The sequence below is a fragment of the Trachypithecus francoisi genome, unplaced genomic scaffold (assembly GCF_009764315.1).
Source record: "Trachypithecus francoisi isolate TF-2019V2 unplaced genomic scaffold, Tfra_2.0 Lachesis_group3, whole genome shotgun sequence".
NCBI lineage: Eukaryota > Metazoa > Chordata > Mammalia > Primates > Cercopithecidae > Trachypithecus > Trachypithecus francoisi.
In genome coordinates, this window is record NW_022681468.1 from 86,220,285 (window position 1) to 86,233,597 (window position 13,313).

General features: G+C 42.2%; 1 protein-coding gene across 1 annotated transcript in view; it reads left to right on the forward strand.

The window, feature by feature from the left end:
- The window catches only part of LOC117070098 (olfactory receptor 4K2), a 129,853-nt gene that overhangs the window by 44,428 nt on the left and 72,112 nt on the right, over positions 1 to 13,313 (forward strand). The window lies entirely within an intron of this gene.

The window sequence follows — 13,313 nt, forward strand, 5'->3', positions numbered from 1 at the left end:
CTCTTTATCCAGTTTGCCAGTCTGTGTCTTTTAATTGGAGCATTTAGTCCATTGACATTTAAGGTTAATATTGTTATGTGTGAACTTGATCCTGTCATTATGATATTAACTGGTTATTTTGCTCGTTAGTTGATGCAGTTTCTTCCTAGCCTCGATGGTCTTTACATTTTGGCATGTTTTTGCAATGGCTGGTACCGGTTGTTCCTTTCCATGTTTAGGGCTTCCTTCAGGGTCTCTTGTAAGGCAGGCCTGGTGGTGACAAAATCTCTAAGCATTTGCTTATCTGTAAAGGATTTTATTTCTCCTTCACTGATGAAACTTAGTTTGGCTGGATATGAAATTCTGGGTTGAAAATTCTTTTCTTTAAGAACGTTGAATATTGGCCCCCACTCTCTTCTGGCTTGTAGAGTTTCTGCCGAGAGATCTGCTGTTAGTCTGATGGGCTTCCCTTTGTGGGTAACCCGACCTTTCTCTCTGGCTGCCCTTAAGATTTTTTCCTTCATTTCAACTTTGGTGAATCTGGCAATTATGTGTCTTGGAGTTGCTCTTCTGGAGGAGTATCTTTGTGGCGTTCTCTGTATTTCCTGAATTTGAATGTTGGCCTGCCCTACTAGGTTGGGGAAGTTCTCCTGGATGATATCCTGAAGAGTGTTTTCCAACTTGGTTCCATTTTCCCCCTCACTTTCAGGCACCCCAATCAGACGTAGATTTGGTCTTTTTACATAATCCCATACTTCTTGCAGGCTTTGTTCATTTCTTTTTCTTCTTTTTTCTTTTGGTTTCTCTTCTCGCTTCATTTCATTCATTTGATCCTCAATCGCTGATACTCTTTCTTCCAGTTGATCGAGTCGGTTACTGAAGCTTGTGCATTTGTCACGTATTTCTCGTGTCATGGTTTTCATCTCTGTCATTTCGTTTATGATCTTCTCTGCATTAATTAGTCTAGCTGTCAATTCTTCCACTCTTTTTTCAAGATTTTTAGTTTCTTTGCGCTGGGTACGTAATTCCTCCTTTAGCTCTGAGAGTTTGATGGACTGAAGCCTTCTTCTCTCATCTCGTCAAAGTCATTCTCTGACCAGCTTTGATCCGTTGCTGGCGATGGGCTGCGCTCCTTTGCAGGGGGAGATGCGCTCTTATTTTTTGAATTTCCAGCTTTTCTGCCCTGCTTTTTCCCCATCTTTGTGGTTTTATCTGTCTCTGGTCTTTGATGATGGTGACGTACTGATGGGGTTTTGGTATAGGTGTCCTTCCTGTTTGATAGTTTTCCGTCTGACAGTCAGAAGGACTGTCTGTTGGTCTGTTGGAGATTGCTTGAGGTCCACTCCAGACCCTGTTTGCCTGGGTATCAGCAGCAGAGGTTGCCGAAGATAGAATATTGCTGAACAGCGAGTGTACCTGTCTGATTCTTTCTTTGGAAGTTTCCTCTCAGGGGTGACTCCACCCTGTGAGGTGTGGGGTGTCAGACTGCCCCTAGTGGGGGATGTCTCCCAGCTAGGCTACTCAGGGGTCAGGGACCCACCTGAGCAGGCAGTCTGTCCGTTCTCAGATCTCAACCTCCGCGTTGGGAGATCCACGGCTCTCCCCAAAGCTGTCAGACAGAGTCGTTTCGCGTCTGCAGCGCCCCCCGCTCTTCCCCTATTGGACTGCAGCTGTGCGCTGTCCCCAGAGGTGGAGTCTACAGAGACAGGCAGGCTTCCTTGAGCTGCTGTGAGCTCCACCCAGTTCGAGCTTCCCAGCGGCTTTGTTTACCTACTTAAGCCTCAGCAATGGCGGGCGCCCCTCCCCCAGCCTCGCTGCTGCCTTGCGGATAGATCGCCGCAGACGCTGTGTTAGCAGTGAGGGAGGCTCCGTGGGCGTGGGACCCTCCCGGCCAGGTGTGGGATATATTCTCCTGGTGTGCCTGTTTCCTTAAAGCGCAGTATTGGGGTGGGAGTTACCCGATTTTCCAGGTGTTGTGTGTCTCAGTTCCCCTGGCTAGGAAAAGGGATTTCCTTCCCCCTTGCGCTTCCAGGTGAGGCGATGCCTCGCCCTGCTTCAGCTCACGCTGGTCAGGCTGCAGCAGCTGACCAGCACCGATTGTCCGGCACTCCCTAGAGAGATGACCCCAGTACCTCAGTTGAAAATGCAGAAATCACCGGTCTTCTGTGTCGCTCGCGCTGGGAGTTGGAGACTGGAGCTGTTCCTATTCGGCCATCTTGCTCCGCCCCTCCACATGATTGTTATTATCTAGGTAACCTAGTCTTCCAGATTTCCTGTTCAAGATACCATGAGCCCACTTCACAGCTTTCCTGATCCTCTTCTCTGGGTCTTTCCTCCTGAAGGACCAACAGTGTGCTCCCTAGACTGCAGAGTATTGAGGTCCCTGTGTGGCTAAAACCTGTGGACAAAGCCTCCACACGTGGGCAGCAGGGTCCACATTCCTAAATGAGACCCCTTATTGTGGGGTTTGAACTACAGAAGAGGTGGACGAAGGTCTTACAGTCAAAGTCCTGCTCTGTTCGATGACACATTCTGGTGCAAAATAAGGAGCCTGGGGATTTTGGATTGAAAACTGCTTCTAGTAGTTATGATGCTATGAGAAGATATTTTATTTACTTTTGTGTAGCTTGCTGTGTACTTTTTTAGTCATATGTTACATGGGCTTCATTTGTACTCTTGCCTTGGGTCTCATAGACATTTGGGATGGATTTTCTTGTTCTGTACAGATCTTAGGCCCTTCAGTACTGAAATAACTCATAGAGACAAAGACAAGCCTGATTCATGAAATCATGGGAATTATTTCTTCCTATTTCCAAGACCATCATGGGAACTAAAGATAAGCACATTTATAGCCTAGCTCTAAAGTAGACATTGAACTGGGCCAATATAAACCAGGAAACCCTACCACCCATTGCAAATTTCTGCCTCTAAAAGTCCTAGAAACTAGAGGTATTATTAGAGAGACCCAGCATGCCATCATAATATTTACTCCAGATTTAGAAATATCTCCTGGAGGATGTTCCTCTAATAAAAAACTGCTAGTGATTTTTGGATATTTTAGTATTTCTTCATTTATTGTTATTATCTATTTTTAATTCAACATTATTTGCTGTGTGCTATTATGTGCCTGGAAATGTAGGCATCTTACCATTTAGGCCTTCCACTAAGCATCAATAGATCACCCAAATATCTAATTGTAAGTCTCTCAGTCTACTAGTGGGAGTGAATAGCATTTTAAGGCAATGTGTAAGCCCAGATGATTGAGGAGAGTAGAATGGAGATTCCAAACTGTGGACTCTGTAGTCAAATGGTCTTATCATGGCTCAGCTCTACCATATACCAGAGGGCAAATGACAACCTCTCAATACCTCTTTGTCTGTACAATGAGAACAATAATAGAACCCATATCACAGGGTTTTGGGAAAACTAAACAAAATAATACTTATAAGCTCTAGTAGAATGTCTACATATGGTCAGAACTCATTATATATTGATTGATTATGTTATTATTATTACTAGTTGTTCTCGTAAATTGAAAGGGGAACAAGACTGAAAGAATATTGTACAATTGTTTATCCTAGAGAATCAAAGAACAAAGATGAACCTGACTCCAGACCATTATCAGGTGACAGCAAAATTCCTAATAACTGCCTTATTCATATTGAAACCGGCCTTGGCATAATAACTTTTATGTTAGGTGATGTATATGCCCTCAAAATTATGTAAAATATTATTTTTAGGTCTTTTTTTTATTATACTTTAAGTTCTAGGGTACATGTGCATAACGTGCAGGTTTGTTACATATGTATACTTGTGCCATGTTGGTGTGCTGCACCCATCAACTCGTCAGCACCCATCAATTCATCATTTATATCATGTATAACTGCCAATGCAATCCCTCCCCCCTCCCCCTCCCCATGATAGGCCCCAGTGTGTGATGTTCCCCTTCCCGAGTCCAAGTGATCTCATTGTTCAGTTCCCACCTATGAGTGAGAACATGCGGTGTTTGGTTTTCTGTTCTTGTGATAGTTTGCTAAGAATGATGGTTTCCAGCTGCATCCATGTCCCTACAAAGGATGCAAACTCATCCTTTTTTATGGCTGCATAGTATTCCATGGTGTATATGTGCCACATTTTCTTAACCCAGTCTGTCACAGATGGACATTTGGGTTGATTCCAAGTCTTTGCTATTGTGAATAGTGCCGCAATAAACATACGTGTGCATGTGTCTTTGTAGTAGAATATTTATAATCCTTTGGGTATATACCCAGTAGTGGGATGGCTGGGTCATATGGTACATCTAGTTCTAGATCCTTGAGGAATCGCCATACTGTTTTCCATAATGGTTGAACTAGTTTACAATCCCACCAACAGTGTAGAAGTGTTCCTATTTCTCCACATCCTCTCCAACACCTGTTGTTTCCTGACTTTTTAATGATTGCCATTCTAACTGGTGTGAGATGGTATCTCATTGTGGTTTTGATTTGCATTTCTCTGATGGTGAGTGATGATGAGCATTTTTTCATGTGTCTGTTGGCTGTATGAATGTCTTCTTTTGAGAAATGTCTGTTCATATCCTTTGCCTACTTTTTGATTGGTTGTTTGTTTTTTTCTTGTATATTTGTTTGAGTTCTTTGTAGATTCTGGATATTAGCCTTTGTCAGATGAGTAGGTTGCAAAAATTTTTCCCATTCTGTAGGTTGCCTGTTCACTCTGATGGTAGTTTCTTTAGCTGTGCAAAAGCTCTTTAGTTTAATGAGATCCCATGTGTCAATTTTTGCTTTTGCTGCCGTTGCTTTTGGTGTTTTAGACATGAAGTCCTTGCCCATGCCTATGTCCTGAATGGTACTACCTAGATTTTCTTCTAGGGTTTTTATGGTATTAGGTCTAACATTTAAGTCTCTAATCCATCTTGAATTATTTTCGTATAAGGGGTAAGGAAAGGATCCAGTTTCAGCTTTCTACTTATGGCTAGCCAATTTTCCCAGCACCATTTATTAAATAGGGAATCCTTTCCCCATTTCTTGTTTCTCTCAGGTTGTCAAAGATCAGATGGCTGTAGATGTGTGTATTATTTGTGAGGACTCTGTTCTGTTCCATTGGTCTATATCTCTGTTGTGGTACCAGTACCATGCTGTTTTGGTTACTGTAGCCTTGTAGTATAGTTTGAAGTCAGGTAGCGTGACGCCTCCAGCTTTGTCCTTTTGACTTAGGATTGTCTTGGCAATGCGGGCTCTTTTTTGGTTCCATATGAACTTTAAAGCCGTTTTTTCCAATTCTGTGAAGAAAGTCATTGGTAGCTTGATGGGGATGGCATTGAATCTATAAATCACCTTGGGCAGTATGGCCATTTTCACGATATTGATTCTTCCTATCCATGAGCATGGTATGTTCTTCCATTTGTTTGTGTCCTCTTTGATTTCACTGAGCAGTGGTTTGTAGTTCTCCTTGAAGAGGTCCTTTACATCCTTGTAAGCTGGATTCCTAGGTATTTGATTCTCTTTGAAGCAACTGTGAATGGAAGTTCATTCCTGATTTGGCTCTCTGCTTGTCTGTTACTGGTGTATAAGAATGCTTGTGATTTTTGCACATTAATTTTGTATCCTGAGACTTTGCTGAAGTTGCTTATCAGCTTAAGGAGATTTTGGGCTGAGACGATGGGGTTTTCTAAATATACAATCATGTCATCTGCAAACAGGGACAATTTGACTTCTTCTTTTCCTAACTGGATACCCTTGATTTCTTTCTCTTGCCTGATTGCCCTAGCCAGAACTTCCAACACTATGTTGAATAGGAGTGGTGAGAGAGGGCATCCCTGTCTTGTGCCAGTTTTCAAAGGGAATTTTTCCAGTTTTTGCCCATTCAGTATGATATTAGCTGTGGGTTTGTCATAAATAGCTCTTATTATTTTGAGGTACGTTCCATCAATACCAAATTTATTGAGCGTTTTTAGCATAAAGGGCTGTTGAATTTTGTCAAAAGCCTTTTCTGCATCTATTGAGATAATTATGTGGTTCTTGTCTTTGGTTCTGTTTATATGCTGGATTACGTTATTGATTTGCGAATGTTGAACCAGCCTTGCATCCCAGGGATGAAGCCCACTTGATCATGGTGGATAAGCTTTTTGATGTGCTGCTGAATCCGGTTTGCCAGTATTTTATTGAGGGTTTTTGCATCGATGTTCATCAGGGATATTGGTCTAAAATTCTCTTTTTTTGTTGTGTCTCTGCCAGGCTTTGGTATCAGGATGATGTTGGCCTCATAAAATGAGTTAGGGAGGATTCCCTCTTTTTCTATGATTGGAATAGTTTCAGAAGGAATGGTACCAGCTCCTCCTTGTACCTCTGGTAGAATTCAGCTGTGAATCCATCTGGTCCTGGACTTTTTTTGGTGGGTAGGCTATTAATTGTTGCCTCAATTTCAGAGCCTGCTATTGGTCTATTCAGGGATTCAACTTCTTCCTGGTTTAGTCTTGGGAGAGTGTAAGTGTCCAGGAAATTATCCATTTCTTCTAGATTTTCTAGTTGATTTGCGTAGAGGCATTTATAGTATTCTCTGATGGTTGTTTGTATTTCTGTGGGGTCGGTGGTGATATCCCCTTTATCATTTTTTATTGCGTCTATTTGATTCTTCTCTCTTTTCTTCTTATTAGTCTTGCTAGCGGTCTGACAATTTGTTGATCTTTTCAAAAAACCAACTCCTGGATTCATTGATTTTTTGAAGGGTTTTTTGTGTCTCTATCTCCTTCAGTTCTGCTCTGATCTTACTTATTTCTTGCCTTCTGCTAGCTTTTGAATGTGTTTGCTCTTGCCTCTCTAGTTCTTTTAATTGTGATGTTAGAGTGTCAATTTTAGATCTCTCCTGCTTTCTCTTGTGGGCATTTAGTGCTAGAAATTTCCCTCTACACACTGCTTTAAATGTGTCCCAGAGATTCTGGTATGTTGTATCTTTGTTCTCATTGGTTTCAAAGAACATCTTTATTTCTGCTTTCATTTCGTTATGTACCCAGTAGTCATTCAGGAGCAGGTTGTTCAGTTTCCATGTAGTTGAGCGGTTTTGATTGAGTTTCTTAGTCCTGAGTTCTAGTTTGATTGCACTGTGGTCTGAGAGACAGTTTGTTATAATTTCAGTTCTTGTACATTTGCTGAGGAGTGCTTTACTTCCAATTATGTGGTCAATTTTGGAATAAGTGCGATGTGGTGCTGAGAAGAATGTATATTCTGTTGATTTGGGGTGGAGAGTTCTATAGATGTCTATTAGGTCCGCTTGGTGCAGAGATGAGTTCAATTCCTGGATATCCTTGTTAACTTTCTGTCTGGTTGATCTGTCTAATGTTGACAGTGGAGTGTTGAAGTCTCCCATGATTATTGTATGGGAGTCTAAGTCTCTTTGTAGGTCTCTAAGGACTTGCTTTATGAATCTGGGTGCTCCTGTATTGGGTGCATATATATTTAGGAGAGTTAGCTCTTCCTGTTGAATTGATCCCTTTACCATTATGTAATGGCCTTCTTTGTCTCTTTTGATCTTTGATGGTTTAAAGTCTGTTTTATCAGAGACTAGGATTGCAACCCCTGCTTTTTTTTGTTCTCCATTTGCTTGGTAGATCTTCCTCCATCCCTTTATTTTGAGCCTATGTATGTCTCTGCATGTGAGATGGGTCTCCTGAATACAGCAGACTGATGGGTCTTGACTCTTGATCCAGTTTGCCAGTCTGTGTCTTTTAATTGGACATTTAGTCCATTGACATTTAAGGTTAATATTGTTATGTGTGAACTTGATCCTGTCATTATGATATTAACTGGTTATTTTGCTCGTTAGTTGATGCAGTTTCTTCCTAGCCTCGATGGTCTTTACATTTTGGCATGTTTTTGCAATGGCTGGTACCGGTTGTTCCTTTCCATGTTTAGGGCTTCCTTCAGGGTCTCTTGTAAGGCAGGCCTGGTGGTGACAAAAAATCTAAGCATTTGCTTATCTGTAAAGGATTTTATTTCTCCTTCACTGATGAAGCTTAGTTTGGCTGGATATGAAATTCTGGGTTGAAAATTCTTTTCTTTAAGAACGTTGAATATTGGCCCCCACTCTCTTCTGGCTTGTAGAGTTTCTGCCGAGAGGTCTGCTGTTATTCTGATGGGCTTCCCTTTGTGGGTAACCCGACCTTTCTCTCTGGCTGCCCTTAAGATTTTTTCCTTCATTTCAACTTTGGTGAATCTGGCAATTATGTGTCTTGGAGTTGCTCTTCTGGAGGAGTATCTTTGTGGCGTTCTCTGTATTTCCTGAGTTTGAATGTTGGCCTGCCCTACTAGGTTGGGGAAGTTCTCCTGGATGATATCCTGAAGAGTGTTTTCCAACTTGGTTCCATTTTCCCCCTCACTTTCAGGCACCCCAATCAGACGTAGATTTGGTCTTTTTACATAATCCCATACTTCTTGCAGGCTTTGTTCATTTCTTTTTCTTCTTTTTTCTTTTGGTTCTCTTTCTCGCTTCATTTCATTCATTTGATCCTCAATCGCTGATACTCTTTCCTCCAGTTGATCGAGTCGGTTACCGAAGCTTGTGCATTTGTCACGTATTTCTCGTGTCATGGTTTTCATCTCTGTCATTTCGTTTATGATCTTCTCTGCATTAATTAGTCTAGCTGTCAATTCTTCCACTCTTTTTTCAAGATTTTTAGTTTCTTTGCGCTGGGTACGTAATTCCTCCTTTAGCTCTGAGAGGTTTGATGGACTGAAGCCTTCTTCTCTCATCTCGTCAAAGTCATTCTCTGACCAGCTTTGATCCGTTGCTGGCGATGGGCTGCGCTCCTTTGCAGGGGGAGATGCGCTCTTATTTTTTGAATTTCCAGCTTTTCTGCCCTGCTTCTTCCCCATCTTTGTGGTTTTATCTGTCTCTGGACTTTGATGATGGTGACGTACTGATGGGGTTTTGGTATAGGTGTCCTTCCTGTTTGATAGTTTTCCGTCTGACAGTCAGAAGGACTGTCTGTTGGTCTGTTAGAGATTGCTTGAGGTCCACTCCAGACCCTGTTTGCCTGGGTATCAGCAGCAGAGGTTGCCGAAGATAGAATATTGCTGAACAGCGAGTGTACCTGTCTGATTCTTCTTTGGAAGTTTCCTCTCAGGGGTGATGCCACCCTGTGAGGTGTGGGGTATCAGACTGCCCCTAGTGGGGGATGTCTCCCAGCTAGGCTACTCAGGGGTCAGGGACCCACCTGAGCAGGCAGTCTGTCCGTTCTCAGATCTCAACCTCCGCGTTAGGAGATCCACGGCTCTCCCCAAAGCTGTCAGACAGAGTCGTTCGGGTCTGCAGCGGCCCCGCTCTTTCCCCTAATGGACTGCAGCTGTGCGCTGTCCGCAGAGGTAGAGTCTACAGAGACAGGCAGGCTTCCTTGAGCTGCTGTGAGCTCCACCCAGTTCGAGCTTCCCAGCGGCTTTGTTTACCTACTTAAGCCTCAGCAATGGCGGGCGCCCCTCCCCCAGCCTCGCTGCTGCCTTGCGGATAGATCGCCGCAGACGGCTGTGTTAGCAGTGAGGGAGGCTCCGTGGGCGTGGGACCCTCCCGGCCAGGTGTGGGATATATTCTCCTGGTGTGCCTGTTTCCTTAAAGCGCAGTATTGGGGTGGGAGTTACCCGATTTTCCAGGTGTTGTGTGTCTCAGTTCCCCTGGCTAGGAAAAGGGATTTCCTTCCCCCTTGCGCTTCCAGGTGAGGCGATGCCTCGCCCTGCTTCAGCTCACGCTGGTCAGGCTGCAGCAGCTGACCCGCACCGATTGTCCGGCACTCCCTAGAGAGATGACCCCAGTACCTCAGTTGAAAATGCAGAAATCACCGGTCTTCTGTGTCGCTCGCGCTGGGAGTTGGAGACTGGAGCTGTTCCTATTCGGCCATCTTGCTCCGCCCCTCCACATGATTGTTATTATCTAGGTACCTAGTCTTCCAGAATTTCCTGTTCAGATACCATGAGCCCACTTTCACAGCTTGCCTGAGCCTCTTCTCTGGGTCTTTCCTCCTGAGAGTGGACCATATCATGTGTGCATCCCTAGACTGCAGAGGTATTGAGGGGCCCTGTGTGCAAAACGTGTGGACAAAGCCTCCACACGTGGGCAGCAGGGTCCACATTCATACATGAGAGACCCCTTATGGTGGGGTTTGGAACTACAGAAGAGGTGGACTGAAGGTCTTACAGTCAAAGTCCTGCTCTGTTCATGATGACACATTCTGGTGCAGAAATTTAAGGAGCCTGGGGATTTTGGATTGGAAACTGGCCTTCTAGTAGTTATGAGGCTATGAGAAGATATTTTATTTACATTTTGTTAGCTTGCTGTGTAGCTTTTAGTCATATGTTACATGGGCTTCATTTGTACTCTTGCCTTGGGTCTCATAGACATTTGGGATGGATTTTCTTGTTCTGTACAGATCTTATGGCCCTCTCAGGTACTGAAATAACTCATAGGAGACAAAGACAAGCCTGATTCATGAAATCATGGGAGAATTATTTACTTCATATTTCCAAGACACATCATGGGAACTAAAGATAAGCACATTTATAGCCTAGCTCTAAAGTAGACATTGTAACTGGGCCAATATAAACCAGGAAACCCTACCCACCCATTGCCAAATTTCTGCCTCTAAAAGTCCTAGAAACTAGAAGGTATTATTAGAGAGACACCAGCATGCCATCATAATATTTACTCCAGATTTAGAGAAAAATCTCCTGGAGGATGTTCCTCTAATAAAAAACTGCTAGTGATTTTTGGATATTTTAGTATTTCTTCATTTATTGTTATTATCTATTTATTAATTCAACAATTATTTGCTGTGTGCTATTATGTGCCTGGAAATGTAGGCATCTTACCATTTAGGCCTTCCACTAAGCATCAATAGATCACCCAAATATCTAATTGTAGAGTCTCTCAATGTCTACTAGTGGGAGGTGAATAGCATTTTAAGGCAATGTGTAAGCCCAGATGATTGAGGAGAGTAGAATGGAGAAGTCCAAACTGTGGACTCTGTAGTCAAATGGTCTTATCATGGCTCAGCTCTACCATATACCAGAGGGCAAATGACAACCTCTCAATACCTCTTTGTCTGTACAATGAGAACAATAATAGAACCCATATCACAGGGTTTTTGGAAAAACTAAACAAAATAATACTTATAAAGCTCTAGTAAGAATGTCTACATATGGTCAGAACTCATTATATATTGATTGATTATGTTATTATTATTACTAGTTGTTCTCGTAAATTGAAAGGGGAACAAGACTGAAAGAATATTGTACAATTGTTTAATCCTAGAGAATCAAAGAACAGAAAGATGAACCTGACTCCAGACCATTATCAGGTGACAGCAAAATTCCTAATAACTGCCTTATTCATATTGAAACCGGCCTTGGCATAATAACTTTTATGTTAGGTGATGTATATGCCCTCAAAATTATGTAAAATATTTATATTTTAGGTCTTTTTTTTATTATACTTTAAGTTCTAGGGTACATGTGCATAACGTGCAGGTTTGTTACATATGTATACTTGTGCCATGTTGGTGTGCTGCACCCATCAACTCGTCAGCACCCATCAATTCATCATTTATATCATGTATAACTGCCAATGCAATCCCTCCCCCCTCCCCCCTCCCCATGATAGGCCCCAGTGTGTGATGTTCCCCTTCCCGAGTCCAAGTGATCTCATTGTTCAGTTCCCACCTATGAGTGAGAACATGCGGTGTTTGGTTTTCTGTTCTTGTGATAGTTTGCTAAGAATGATGGTTTCCAGCTGCATCCATGTCCCTACAAAGGATGCAAACTCATCCTTTTTTATGGCTGCATAGTATTCCATGGTGTATATGTGCCACATTTTCTTAACCCAGTCTGTCACAGATGGACATTTGGGTGATTCCAAGTCTTTGCTATTGTGAATAGTGCCGCAATAAACATACGTGTGCATGTGTCTTTGTAGTAGAATAATTATAATCCTTTGGGTATATACCCAGTAGTGGGATGGCTGGGTCATATGGTACATCTAGTTCTAGATCCTTGAGGAATCGCCATACTGTTTTCCATAATGGTTGAACTAGTTTACAATCCCACCAACAGTGTAGAAGTGTTCCTATTTCTCCACATCCTCTCCAACACCTGTTGTTTCCTGACTTTTTAATGATTGCCATTCTAACTGGTGTGAGATGGTATCTCATTGTGGTTTTGATTTGCATTTCTCTGATGGTGAGTGATGATGAGCATTTTTTCATGTGTCTGTTGGCTGTATGAATGTCTTCTTTTGAGAAATGTCTGTTCATATCCTTTGCCTACTTTTTGATTGGGTTGTTTGTTTTTTTCTTGTATATTTGTTTGAGTTCTTTGTAGATTCTGAATATTAGCCCTTTGTCAGATGAGTAGATTGCAAAAATTTTCTCCCATTCTGTAGGTTGCCTGTTCACTCTGGTGGTAGTTTCTTTTGCTGTGCAGAAGCTTTTTAGTTTAATGAGATCCCATTTGTCAATTTTGGCTTTTGCTGCCGTTGCTTTTGGTGTTTTAGACATGAAGTCCTTGCCCATGCCTATGTCCTGAATGGTACTACCTAGATTTTCTTCTAGGGTTTTTATGGTATTAGGTCTAAATTTAAGTCTCTAATCCACCTTGAATTAATCTTCGTATAAGGAGTAAGGAAAGGATCCAGTTTCAGCTTTCTACTTACGGCTAGCCAATTTTCCCAGCACCATTTATTAAATAGGGAATCCTTTCCCCATTTCTTGTTTCTCTCAGGTTTGTCAAAGATCAGATGGCTGTAGATGTGTGGTATTATTTGTGAGGACTCTGTTCTGTTCCATTGGTCTATATCTCTGTTGTGGTACCAGTACCATGCTGTTTTGGTTACTGTAGCTTGTAGTATAGTTTGAAGTCAGGTAGCATGACGCCTCCAGCTTTGTCCTTTTGACTTAGGATTGTCTTGGCAATGCGGGCTCTTTTTTGGTTCCATATGAACTTTAAAGCCGTTTTTTCCAATTCTGTGAAGAAAGTCATTGGTAGCTTGATGGGGATGGCATTGAATCTATAAATCACCTTGGGCAGTATGGCCATTTTCACGATATTGATTCTTCCTATCCATGAGCATGGTATGTTCTTCCATTTGTTTGTGTCCTCTTTGATTTCACTGAGCAGTGGTTTGTAGTTCTCCTTGAAGAGGTCCTTTACATCCCTTGTAAGTTGGATTCCTAGGTATTTTATTCTCTTTGAAGCAATTGTGAATGGAAGTTCATTCTTGATTTGGCTCTCTGTTTGTCTGTTACTGGTGTATAAGAATGCTTGTGATTTTTGCACATTAATTTTGTATCCTGAGAGTTT